Source organism: Tachyglossus aculeatus, chromosome 9, assembly GCF_015852505.1.
Source record: "Tachyglossus aculeatus isolate mTacAcu1 chromosome 9, mTacAcu1.pri, whole genome shotgun sequence".
In the NCBI taxonomy this organism is placed as follows: Eukaryota; Metazoa; Chordata; class Mammalia; order Monotremata; family Tachyglossidae; genus Tachyglossus; species Tachyglossus aculeatus.
This window is the reverse complement of record NC_052074.1, coordinates 16279517-16293503: the sequence shown is the minus strand read 5'-3', so window position 1 is coordinate 16293503 and position 13987 is coordinate 16279517. Positions and strand designations below refer to the sequence as shown.

At 42.1% G+C, this 13987-nt stretch overlaps 1 protein-coding gene across 5 annotated transcripts in view; it reads right to left on the bottom strand.

Annotated features, from left to right (window-relative positions):
* The window catches only part of PLCB4 (phospholipase C beta 4), a 365501-nt gene that overhangs the window by 344921 nt on the left and 6593 nt on the right, over positions 1 to 13987 (bottom strand). For all 5 annotated transcript variants that reach the window (XM_038751364.1, XM_038751365.1, XM_038751360.1 and 2 more), the window contains exon 3: positions 4330 to 4446. The gene's annotated coding sequence lies outside the window, so the exon portion shown is untranslated. The remainder of the gene's footprint in view (positions 1 to 4329; positions 4447 to 13987) is intronic.

Genomic DNA, 13987 nt, shown 5'->3' with positions numbered 1-13987 from the left:
CTGGCATTAATGACACTGGCATTAATATAAATTGGAGATATATATTTGCAGTGGGGCCAAGGGTAGGGTGAATAAAAAGTACAAATCCAAGTGCAAAGGTGGTGCAGAAGGGAGTGGGAGAAGAGTAAATGCCTCTTGGACATGAAGAGGGAGGTCATTCCAGGCTTGAGGTGGGATGTGGATGAGAGGTCAGTGGTGAGATGAAGGTGAAGGCCTCTTGGAGATAAATCAGTGGTATTTTTTGAGTGCTCACTGTGTGCAGAGCACTGTACTTAATGCTTGGTAAGTGTTTTTCAGAGGGTTTTGAAAGTGGGGGGAGTGGTGGTCTGTCAGATATAAAGAGGGAGGGAGTTAAAAGTCAGAGGCAGGATGTGGGTCAGGGGTTGACGAAAGGAGACTGATGAATTGATCTAAGGAGGAGTTGGTGAGAGCCTGAACCAGGATAGTAGCCAATTGTGTGTATTTCACAACAGTTGTGAGTGTTAAAGAATATCTGGGAGTCAAAGATGACACCAATCTTGCAAGCTCCAAGCACAGATAGGATGACTTGCTGGAGCATGCTCAGTACATGCTCCACAGTACTTTGTACACCCAGAGTATTGCTGCAGCTGGGGACCTTTAATCCACAATCCATTCAGTCTCTTCTCCTTCACGTGAGAGGAAAGGGGTTGGAGGGAGCAGTCCAGGTGGAAGGGGAGAGAGGCCACTCAAACTCTGATGGAGTCCTGATACCCTCCTGGTTTCCACCCAAATGAATATGGTTGTGGGCAGGGAATGTGTCTTTTATTGTTATATTGTACTATCTCAAGCACTTAGTACTGTAAGCACACAATAAGCACTCAATAAATACTACTGAATGAATGAAGCCTATTATAACTTCATTAGGTCTTGGCATATGCCTTATTCCTGGAAATCAAAATCAACTTCCACTTCTATCAAACTCACTTTCGAATAACTGTTTTATGGTGTCTGCTATTTAACTACTCATTGAAAGTTTTAAACTTAAGGGAGCAATACTGTGCCTATTATTCCAATTGGGTGGCAATAAAATAATAATCCTCTCAGGTCCTGATAGGTCTAATTTCACTGCACCAAGGGTTTGGCTTGAATTTGTTATAACCCTCAGCTCTTGCTTCTTCTCAGACTAGATGGGGAGAAAGTGAAAGGGAATGGAGATAATTGCCAGATTTCCTGAGTGTAAATTACTGTCTGTGAGAAAACTACTGAGGAGTTTGGGATGGTGCACTAAGTATTTTAGGTTTCTTGAGTATCTCTGTGTGTTTACATTTCAAGCATGATTTAGTAACAGGTCTAGTGGTGGTTTGAGATTCCTCTTGTACTGTAATATTCAAGCTAGACTTCTGATGAAGTCAAAGGCTTTTCAGACTATGCAAGGCTTCAACTAAAGTTCATGACCTTTGGCTTTATTCGGACCCTGAGGTCAGAGGTCAATTCAGCCAACATGCCCTCCTCCACAACCTCCAAGCCCAGTTTCACCCTGCTACTCAGCCCTCTGGAACTACACAAACATCTGGGATTTCCTCAAAAGTCAGAGTGTGGCTTGTGAAGAGGAAGTGAAGGGAGTGGAGCCAAGGCAGGAAAAATGGGAGAGCTGATCCCTAAGGAGGATGTTTACAACAAAGATGGAATCGGGATGGGAAGGTGAATGAGAAGTCAGGGAGGAGTTGCACTTTTGTACAAGCCCTCAGTCAGCTGTATTTCTTATCTTGCTTGCTCTTTCCCTATATATATGGAAACAGCAAGCAAGATAACAGCTGACTGACACTATGTATATATATATATATATATACATGTGGGCATACAATACATATGTGTTAAGGGTGGCTGACGGTTTGAGGCATGTGAATTAATCAGGGAAGGTTCTCTTTCCCATTTTTGTGTTCCAATTGCTGCTTTAAAAAACAAACATAAAACAGCTGCTTTGCCACTTTCCAGAAAAGTGTAAGGTGGATGAAGTGGCAACTTGCAATCTGTGCACAAGGACGTCCTGCCATCATGTCAGTCTGGGGAGGACAGAGCCAACACCCTATCCTGCAGCCTCACATACACCTCCTTCCCTACTGCCCACAGCATTGACAGCTCAGTCATGCTGAAAATCTCTCCTTTGGTTGATTTATTTCGGAAATTCCCATAGATGGTAAAGATCGACAGCCTGATCTTGCAGCCATACATTAGTTCCAAAGAAGCTATGCAAACAAGGCTTAAAGGATTAGATCCTAAGGAGCTTAGTAGCTACAGTTTCTGTTCTGTTAGTATGGTAACAAGCTCCAATTTTTCTGGAGGCTTTTGCTCAAAGATTTCAATATTTAATTGCACAGGTGATAGAAATAGCTTGCACTCACCCACGTGCTTAATACAGTGCACTGCACACAGCAAGCACTCAATAAATATGACTAATACTACACAATCAGTAGACAACGTTTTATATTTTCCCCCAACTTTATCTTTTATTTTCTAAGCTCCTGTTCTGAAAATGATGAACACGATCTTTCCCAGACTGGCATCACTGACTTTATTTTCTCTGTTGCCATCTTAAATCACAATTTGTGAAGAAGCCATAACAAATTAACCCCTTAATCTGTAGGATTTGGGGCTGGAACATGCTGGAATCTTAAAAATTGTAATCTGGCCCAGCACCTGGGGTGCCCTCCCTGTAACAGCACCAGCCTTCCCCATTCTAACACTCCAGATGAATGCCCCAGGGACCTTTCACAATGTTCCAGATAATAATAATAATAATAATAATAATAATAATAATAGTACTTGTTAAGTGTTTGCTATGTGCCAAGAACTGTTTTAAGGGCTGGGGTAGATACAAGTCAATCAGGCAGGACATAGTCGCTGTCCCACATGGGGCTCACACTCTTAATCCCCATTTTACAGATGAGGTAACTGAGTCCCAGAGAAGTTAAGTGACTTGCTGAAGTCATATAGCAGACATGTGGCAGAGGCAGGATTAGAACCCAAGTCCTTCTGACTCCCAGGCTTGTGCGCTATCCACTAAGCCACTCCAGCTGATTTACCTTCTTCCTTAGGGACATTGCTCCATAACCCAATTATGTTGTTGATGTTTTTCTAACAAAAACACAGATTGGTTTTCAATTTCCTAGATTACAGTCATGGCAGATTTATGTACATACAATAATAATAATGATAATGATAATAATAATGATGATAATAATAATAATAATTGTGGTATTTGTTAAGCACTTACTGTATGCCTGGTACTGTACTAAATGCTGGGGTGGGTACAAGCAAATCAGGTTGGATACAGTCCCTGTCCCACCTGAGGCTCACAGTCTTAACCCCCATTTTACAGATGAGGGAACTGAGGCACAGAGAAGTGAAATGACTTGCCTAAGGCCACACAGCAGACAAGTGGTGCAACCAGGATTAGAACCCATGACCTATCCGTACTTATCTGTATTTTATATTAATGTCTGTCACCCCCTCTAGACTATAAGCTCACTGTGAGCAGGGAAACACGTTGACCAACTCTGTTGTATTGTACTCTCCCAAGAGCTCTGCACAGTAAGGGCTCAGGATGTACCATTGATGATGAAATCTACGCACTTTAGTTATATCCCTGAATGCAAATACTGGCCTTACAGTTACAACCTAAATCCTCAAGAGGGTATAGTAAAATGACTCATAGCCTAACTCCTTTTCCCTTGATCTTACCCTCCCCTTGCTTGTCTTTTCACAAACTAAAGAGGAAGGCACCTGTGACTCGTTGGAGAGTGAAAGCATGGTTGCTGAATTAATTTTTCAGCCCACTCTTCACCCTTCCCTCATCTATTGGGTGCACTCCACCCATTAGCAACGGCAACACGGTTCAATTTGTTGTTCCATCAGCTTGGTGAATGTTCACTTGCTGCAACCCGCAGCTGCAGTGTAATATTATTTGGCCTGTAATGGAGGGTCATATCTGGTTTTTATTTCTCTCATTCATTCTAATTTGGCCAAATCATCATTTTGAAATATTGGAATACATTAACTTAATGCATTGCTGAGCAGGTCATTGTTCTAACAGAGGAGAATGTAGTCACGTTGGTGCCAAAATGTTTCAGTTGGTGATTAATAGTGCAACTAAAGACGGCAGCTCTCCTGACATAGCACATTCTTCCTAGGATAACTTCAAACACAAAATCATGAACAGCCAGTTCTTCCATAAAGCAGGGGCTGGGATCTCTCCCAAGTGCTTAGTACAGTGTTGTGCACACAGTGAGCACACAATAAATATGATTATTTGATTCACTGATTGATCTTAAAACCTCACATTTGGAAAATGAGTACTGCAATACTCACCCCACCACTGGTCTGTTGTGCATGTTCATGACTGCCCTCCCCACACCGCTTCACGATCTATCCAGAGAGATGTGGTTTGTCCGAAGAGCATTTTCCAATTCTTCCACTGCATTCTATCTAAAACACGTAGTGAAAACATGCATCATGACCAAATGACTGTATTGTCCTTTTCAGTGAAAAATATCAATTTAGTTTCAAGATTTGGAAAATACCATGTACCGGCCTTGATATATCCAGCATTACTACACTTTTACTTTGTTTCTATTAAGTGTGAGGGAAAATTGTCCTCTTGCCTCAATCTTAAGCGCTTAGTACAGTGCTCTGCACACAGTAAGTGCTCAATAAATACGATTGAATGAATGAATGAATCTAGAACCAAACTTGGAGTTCCAAAATTAAGCTTTCTAACCCCATTCACTAGTCTAGTCATGAAAAAAAGAGATCTTTATTTTTTTAAAAGGTCTGTCCCTAATTATCCTGTTCCTGCCCTAAACCTCTGCTTCAAAGTTTTGGTCCTCCAATCCTTCACCCATACCTTAAAATATCTCTATGGAGTAAGCACAATTAGATAGGGAAAGAGCTTCCTCCTAACTTTTTGGCAGAATATCGGAAGGCCATTTTTTGCCCATCAAAAGAGTTGGCCAGCAAATGGCTAGGCAGCCCCCAAAAGACATCTTGCTGTAAATCCCATCCACTTCCCTTCACAGAGAGGCATCTGTACTATGCTAGTGATGGCTCATAAAAGGTATGTGAGATCAGTCTTTGCCAGAGACCATCACAGGATGCAAAAGCCCAAGAACCAACTTCAAAAATCTTACATTTTATCTTAAGGCTTCAGGCTCGGAATATATTTTATAGAAGTCACGTACTTAGAGAGTGTGGGTGAGCATACTGCCTCTATTAACTATAGAAATTGGGCAGCCAAGTTAGACCCCTGGGTATAAATTGAGTGTTGTCATTTGATGATTAGTGTTGCCACATCTATTTGTAACTTATATGGGTGAAAACCCTAGAGGAGCTTCAGTCTAGTGCAACCAATTAATTGAATATGATTACTGGAAAGGTCACACAGCAAGTGAGCATTACTCTAACGAGAAATATGTGCTGGTGACACGTCTCTACTTGAAAATATCAAATTCACGCTTATTGATTGCAACTTGGTTGTTCTACTGGGAGAGAATCAGTAGAGAACTTATGACTTCACTGCTCCTAGGCAACAGATACATAGCATCTTAACAGTGAGAGTGGAGCGGTGGATGGACTGGGGTGGCGGGAGTGAGTGGTGAGGGAATCTAGGTGGAGTTGCGGGAACACGCAGACAAATCACCCCCTGAATGATAGTGCAGTGTGCATCTGGGGCAGCAGAAGCTACCATGACAGCAAAATAAAGACAGGTCGCCTTGTGCAAAAAGCACTGATCATTCTCATGACAGCAAAATAAAGACAGGTCGCCTTGTGCAAAAAGCACTGATCATTCTGATGGACAAAACTTTCATTTGAAAGGGAGTCATATGCAAATAGCTGCTGGGTACCTCAGCAGAGGGCTAGAGCTGCAACTTTTGTGGGCTCAATCCAAGACATTGTTGCCTTAAAGACAGAATATACTTCTTTGTGGACAGAATCAAAGCAAAGGTGAGGTGGGAGGGAAGAAGCATGACTCAATGGAAAGAGCACAGGCTTGGGAGTCAGAGATCATGGGTTCAAATCCCGGCTCTGCCAACTGTCGGCTATGTGACCTTGGGCAAGTCACTTAGCTTCTCTGTGCCTCAGTTACCTCATCTGTAAAATGGGGATGAAGACTGTGAGCCCCACGTGGGACAACCTGATCACCTTGTATCCTCCCCAGCGCCTAGAACAGTGTTCTGCATATAGTAAGTGCTTAACAAATGCCATCGTTATTATTATTAAGGCCACCAAACTCTCCATCCATTCCTTCCTCCTCGACATTTAATATATTTCTGTTCCTTCTTCTTTAATGGTAGGCTTGGTCTAAATAACTTGGGCAAAGAAATGATAAAGAACGGACCAACCCTATTGAAGTTAACACCAGAATTAGAAATCCATCAGAGCTTTACCTATGGCTAGAGACATTCAGTTCCTGTGGCAAAACCAATTATAAGGGGAGAGGAGCCTCATTAACTTTTAATTTGCTAATATATAAAGCCTTAGAAAAGGCAACTGCTCCTCATTTTGGCCTTGATTTAACAGAAGATAGTGTAGGTGTACTAGTAATCAGTCCCATATTTCTATTGACAACTGATGGTCACTTGAGTCACAAACAGCCTGCTGTTTTGAAGAGAATCTAATGGAGCAGAGAAGCAACCACACATCTCCATATTTACCATTGGAAACAGGGTAAGAACACAGAGAGGAATAATAGAAACAAAAGTAAACATTACATAATTAACTCGGTGACAGATGAAGGGATTGACACAAGAGAGCTAAAGGGCTGATGGGGAGGCCTGCCCAGGATGGTGGGAATTAGTTGGGAAATACAACTAGGAGGTGACAACTTTTGAAGAGTCTTGGAACTGGGGAGGATGAGGTCTGGTGGATTTGAGTGGACAAGGAGTTCTGGACAGGAAGAAAGGAGTGAACACTGTGCTCTGCACACAGTAAGCGCTCAATAAATACAATTGAATGAGTGAATGAACACTGGGTCAGAGGCAACAGAACTGCAAGTGAGGAGCAGTTAGAAGGCTACCTAGGAAGAGTGAATAATGCAATCTGTGGGGAGGTTGTAAGATGCTTGGGGGTCAAAGATTGTGTGTGCCAACTCTATTGTAGTGCACTCTCCTAAGTGCTTAGTACAGAGTTTTGCACACAGTCAGCACTCAATTCCACCGATTGGAAAGAGAGATAACTGAGCTCAATGTGTTGGCATGTCTACCAACTCTGTTCTCCCAAGCGCTTAGTACAGTGCTCTGCACACAGTAAGTAGTCAATAAATACCATTGATAATGAGGATGATGACGATGAATAGCTTTGAAGTCAAGGATTAAGAGTTTGATTAAGAATTTCTTTAATATTCCCCAAGATGGGTAGCAAATGGAGGATTTTGGAGGAAAGGACTACCTAATGTGTTGGAAAGATATATATGGTTTATATGTGATAGACTCAAGAGGGGAGATCCTCAAAATGAGGAGATCAGTAAGGATGCTGGACAGTAGTTACCCAGCAGAGAGGTGGTGAGGGCTTGAATCAGGCCAGTAGTAGTAAATCTTGAAAGGAAGAGGTGAGTCTGTGAGATATTAGATGGGAAGCCCTAGTGAGATTGAAAGATCATCTGAATGTGGTAAATGACAACTAGGAGTCAAAATTGGTACCAAGGTTGTAGGTTTGTCTCTCCGGGGGTGAAGTGAGCAGTGAAGATAGCAAAGAAGGGAGAGGGAGTGAGAGGTGACTACCCCCACTGTCACCTGACAATCATGGCTCATCAAATGGCCCAGCTTTGGCTCAGAGCAGGGCGAAGGGGAGGTACCGACATGGCTTTCACCCCATGGTTTGGAAACATTTTTGAAATGAACAGTGATATAAAAAGGTTCATACAACTATGCCTGATGGGGGGAACTGGATGGGAAATATCATTACTGGGTTCTGCTTCCTCCTTCTACAGACTCGCTGAACATTCCTCCCTCCACATTTGCTGCATTGTCATTCGCATTTCTCCTCAGGCACATCTAGTCAATTCCTTCCCAGCAGAACTGCATTAAAACATCTTAGTTCCATACATACCATTTTCCACTTTCAGATGAAAATGCTTTCACTTACCGGTCTAGGGTAGACATTCCGCAGGTAAGCATTTACTGAAATGATAACATTTTCTTTGACTAACTGCAACCCTTCAGAAAAGTTGATGCCTCAAACCTAATTAGGACAAGTTATTCTTACTCAGAGTGAGCTTTTTTCTTTGACTAGAAGGTGCAAATTAAGTATTGGAGAACTCCTCCTGCATGTGTTGTGACAGACAGGCGAAACTAAATAAATATGCATCTTCATTCTGTCTGAAATGTTTCTTTTCATGACTTTTTTGTCAGGATGACTTATCTGGGAGTTTTCTGAACATCTTGGGGATAGGAGAAACAGCAGATGTGGCACTCTTGGGGAGGGTTTGGCAGCTGGCAGTCCTTAAGGTGTTCAAAAACCCAGAAACTTACAGAATTTAATATGCTCTTTTCATCTTAAAGGCAAAAGGCACTGTTGTTTGATGGAAGCTCCTAAGGTTGGGTGTGTGTAGTGGATATGGGAAACCTCCAATGTCCTGGATGTTGAGTGACCAGAGACTTTGCACATTCACGTTTGTTCTGTTGACCAATGTCAATTCTCTATTGACAATGTTTGGATTGACCAGATTTCTGCCTCCAAGTACTTTTAAACAAAAATTCTAGGTAAGCCATAGTCCCAGCCATGTGCCATACACCACACACACTCACACACACACTCTCTCTCTCTCTCTCTGTCTCTAAGAGCTGATGTGTTTGACTGAAAATGCCGGCACTATTTCGGCTTTTGCTCCTTCATTGCACGATCCTCTTGAAGCTTCTGCTCTAAAGAAGCTTCCTATTTCTTGACTGCAGTGCTCCATGCTAGCTTCCCAGCTGCACTGATTTTCCAGCTTTTCACTGGGATGACATAAAATCTGAGCTGCTCTTAACTGCATCTTTAAGATGCTTCCTTTGTCCTCTAGATGCCCATATTTCAACTCATGATAAAGAATGATTTGGGGATCCAGCTATCAGCCTTTCTTCCCAGCAGAGTTGTGGAGAAGTAGCATGGCCTAATGGATATGCCTGGGAGTCAGAAGGACCTGGGTTCTAATCCCAGCTTGGACACTTGTCTGCTGTGTGACCTGGGGCAAGTCATTTCACTTCTCTGTGACTCAGTTACCTCATCTGTAAAGTGAGGATTAAGACTGTGAGCCCCATTTGGGCCATGGGCTGTGCCTAACCTGATTATCTTTTATCTGCCCAGCACATAATAAGTGCTTAACAAATACCATTAAAAAAACCCCAAACCACAACAAACAAAAACAACCAGAGTTATGTTGAGATGAGTACACCTCAGTCAGTGCAGTGACTGAATTTATAAATTATTTTCAATCCAGTTCAATCCAGGTGTCCACTTGGGGGCTTCCAAGGTGAAGCTCTTGGAACAGAAGCAGCGTGGCTTATTGGAAAGAGCAGAGACTTGGGAGGCCGAGGTCATGGGTTCTAATCTCAGCTATGCCACTTGTCACCTGTGTGACTTTGGGTAAATCATTTAACTTTTCTGTGCCTCAGTTATCTCATCTGTAAAATGGGGATTAAGACAGAGTCCCATGTGGGACAACCTGATTTTCTTGTATCTATCCTAGCACTTAGAACAGTGCTTTGCACATAGTAAGCACTTAACAAATACCACCATTATTATTATCTCTAGGAATGCAGTATATTATTTGAGGTGGTTCCAGGTCCCATTGTCCTACAGGGAAAGTAGCACTCTTGCACCAGAGCCCTTCACTTTGTTCTGGACTCTGAGGCCACGTTGCTTGGGTCCTGTTTCATAATTAGGGAATTGAAGCCAGCATTTTTTTCAATGGTATTTGTTAAGCGCGATGTGCCAGGCACTGTATTAAGCACTGGGGTAGATGCTAGGTGATAAGGTTGGACACAGTCCATGTCCCACGTAGGAATCACAGTCTTAATCCCCATTTTACAGATGCAGTAAATGAGGCTCAGAGAAGTTATGTGACTTGTCCAAGGTCAAGCAGCAGGCAAGTGGTGGAACTGGAATTAGGATCCAGGTCTTTCTGACTTCCAGGCCTGTGCCTATAATTTTTTTTCCTGGGAGAGGTTAAGTCTTCAGCTCCTATCCCAGAGACTGAGAGTGTATGCTAAGCAAATAAGGCACTGCTTAAGTGGGGACATGGGACAAGATGGGATTTGGGGAGAGAGCAGCTGCTACCTTTAATTCCTCCTGAGGTGGGCAGAGGTAATTTGCTGGCAGCCAATTTTGGGTCCTGAAGATTCTCTTTGAAGACTTGCTGGCCCGCCCCATTTGTTAATGGTATTGTGAAAGTGTATGTGTCTCTGTTCTAGAGACTTCTGATGGCAGGGAAGCTTGGTTTTCAATAAAATTTTTCTTGACACTGCAGTATTTTTTTCAGAGAACTGGGTATTCTTCTCCAGGCAATACCATATGCTGACCATTTTTTTTTTTTTTAGCTTCTGTAAGCACTGTGTAGGATTAAATGCTCACTTTAATTGGCTTGAAAAAATATCTCATTACAATGGAATAGGTAACTGCCAAGGTTTTCTCTCTTTCTATGCTGATTAGATCTTTGAAATTTCATTATGAGAATACAGAAGTATTCCTTTTTTATTGAGATGTGTTTCAAAACTAACTTGCAAAAGTGAGAAAAAAAGAATTCACCTCCTCCACAGCATGAAACTCCAACAGAAAACTTCTTACTTGTTTGTCTCAACACATCTGGAGGAAAGATAAGAAATCTGAACCTCCATTTTTTTCAATCATTGAACGAAATGGACTTAAATGGCAAACATCTGACAAATGGCCAGCAGGAATTTCATGTGAACGCACTGACATTTCTGAATGAAGATAGCATATGTCTTTTCCTTTTCCTTAGCACAACAGTTTTTTTCTTCCCCACTGTTGACCATTTATGAGCTACATTTTTAGATCTACAGTATAAATAGTTCACACCGAAGGACTGGAAAGTTATTTCATCGCTTTGCTTGCTTTATGCCATCTTTCCTCCAAAGAGGAAAGGAAATTTTTTTTTCTTTATACCACTTCAGCATCATAATCATAATTATAATCATAATTATGCATCATAATCCTCTAGATTGAAGCTCACTGTGGGCAGGTAATGTGTCTACCAACTTTTTGTATTGTACTTTCTCAAGTGATCAGTACAGTGTCTTGTACACAGTAAGCACTCAATAAATACCATTGATGATGGTAATCCAATGATGAGCATAATTCTCTCCCAACAGCATGAACTAGTGGATGGAGTATGGGCCTGGGTTCTAATTCTGACTACACTGCATATCTGCTGTGTGACCTTGGGCAAGTCACTTAGCTTTCCTATGTCTTAATTACCTCACCTGTAATATGGGGATTGAGACCGTGAGCCCCATGTGGGATATGGGCTGTGCCCAGACTGATTATCTTGTATCTTCCCCAGAATTTAGTACAGTGCCTGGCACATAGTAAGTGTTTAACAAATAACATTAAAAAATATAGAAAGCTCAGGCCTCCTCCTTGTAGTGAAGAGCCTTGTCCCCTTGCAGGCCACTAAATGCATCTCCAATGTGGGACACAAACTGGAATCCCAGCAATGTTAAATTATCATCATCATAATAATAACAATTATTATTATTGTGGTATTTGTTACACTGTTACTTTGTGCCAGGCACTTTGGTAAGTGCTGGGGGAGATTGAATCCATTTAGATTAGACCTGGGCCTCATCACACTTAGGGCTCACAATCTAAGAGATTTAATCCCCATTTTACAAATGAGAAGACCGAGGCACAGGGAAGTGAAGTGACATGTCTCCTGTCACACAAAGGCAAGTGGTAGAGCTGGAACTTGAACCTAGGTACTTCTGTCTCCCAGGCTTGAGTTCTAAGCCCCACTACTTCTCTGAGGCAATTCCCATTATACAGGTGAGGTAATTGAGACATAGGAAAGCTAAATGACTTGCCCAAGGTCACACAGCAGATATGTGGTGTAGTCGGAATTAGAACCCAGGCCCATACTCCATCCACTAGGCCATGCTGTTGGGGGAGAATTTGGCTCATTATTGGATTACCATCATCAATGGTATTTATTGAGTGGTTACTATGTGCAAGACACTGTACTGATCACTGATCATGTTCTAACGTTTAAATGTAAGTATAGACAGGGTTTACTGAGATAGCTGTTCTCCTCGGGCCCCTACAGGACTCTGCAAAGATTCTTGCCAACCAGCCCTGCTTCAGGAAACTGCTGGAACCTCTTATTCATTCACCTTGCTACATATCAAAGAGATGGCAATTTTGTAAGCTTCAGCATTACATAAGAGTAACACCAATGTGGTCAATGAACCTGATTTTTACATTGTCTTATAGAGAAATTGATTTTGAGAAATGCCAAACACATATTTCTAGAATCTAAAGTTATCTTGATTCAATGCAACCTGGGGGTCTTAACTTTTTCTTTTAATGGTATTTATTAATATCTTACTGGGTTCCAGGCACTGTATTGCTAGAAGCTGCTAGAAACTTCCCTGTGGTGAAGTCTTTGAGCTGAGTGCCTGAAGTCTATATCTTCCATGGTCCAGAACAAAGTTTCTTTGGTCTGGGGCAAGGTACTCGAGGAAGCCAATTCTAAAGTTTCTATCTCAGCCAAAATGTTCCTGAACCATCCTACCTTCTGGCCTTCACTAGTAATTCTGAGTAGAGAAGAGGATGGAGTCTGACAAAAATTGGAAGACGATGCTCTTTATTCTTTTGGGGGCAATGTCCTTTTATCAGGAGGGTCACAGGGATGTGTATTTTGGATTGAAATTGGAATAGTTACACCACAATCCATTCCAAGATGTTTTGGAATTGGTCAGGGTCATTTTTTCCTAAGGAAGGGAAAATTTATGAATCTCTATAACTGCTTAACCAGAGAGGGGTCTTCTTAAGGCTTAGTGCTCCTAGAGCACAGTTTGGGGGAAGTAATTCCTCAATCATGCAGTTACCATAGTTTAACATCATCACTTTTCATGTCCTTCTCATTGTTGGGTTGAGTCACCAGCCAGCAGCAACCAAACGACAGGCAGAAGCACCTCAATGAGGAGCTTTGACAGAGGCAAGTTTCCCCTCTATGATAGCGTAACTTGTCCTTGAAGCCTATTAGTAGACCACTTAGTCTGACGCAAAATGCAACTGTCATTGCCAAATTGCTCTGATATTTGCAGACATATACAGACTCCTATGACAGATGCACCATCTCCATGAAATGTCTTTACTTCTCTGCCCCACTATGCCACTTCTAGCCTTTCCCCAGTTGGTCTTATACACTACAATAACTTTCTTCCCTCATTCCACAATGATTTCCTCAAACATACTTGCAATTGTGAGCCTACACAGAAGTATAGATGGAGCTATGCGTTCTCACAAGAATGGATGGAAATGCCATTCATGTTTTACCCCTTAGGATTACCAGCTCCTCTCTACCTGCCACGCTTCCACAAAGACCTTCTTACTTAGTCCTTCTCTGATTAATCGGTCAGAATAGCCAAATTGCTGGCAGGACCCATTAGATATACACCCCAGCCTTATTTGTTTCCATCCTTTCTCAGAGTCCCCTTCCCAGGGTGACCTACCCTCTCTTCTCCTTTCCACCCTTCCCTCTTTTCTGTCCACCACCCTTAACCTTCCATTTTCTGGATTTCATTCTTTCCCTCTGGCATTCATTCTTTCCTTCCCCTAGCCTTCTCCAACTCAGTGGTGTATACATACAATACATACATACATATGTATATGCTGGAGGCGGGGCACGTAGGTGCTTAGGGGGTACAGATCCAAGTGCATAGGTGACTCAGAGGGGAAGAAGACTAGAGTGGGAAGATGAGGGCTTAATCAGGGAAGAGTCTCATTTAAAATCTGATGATGGACTTAGTGTGGA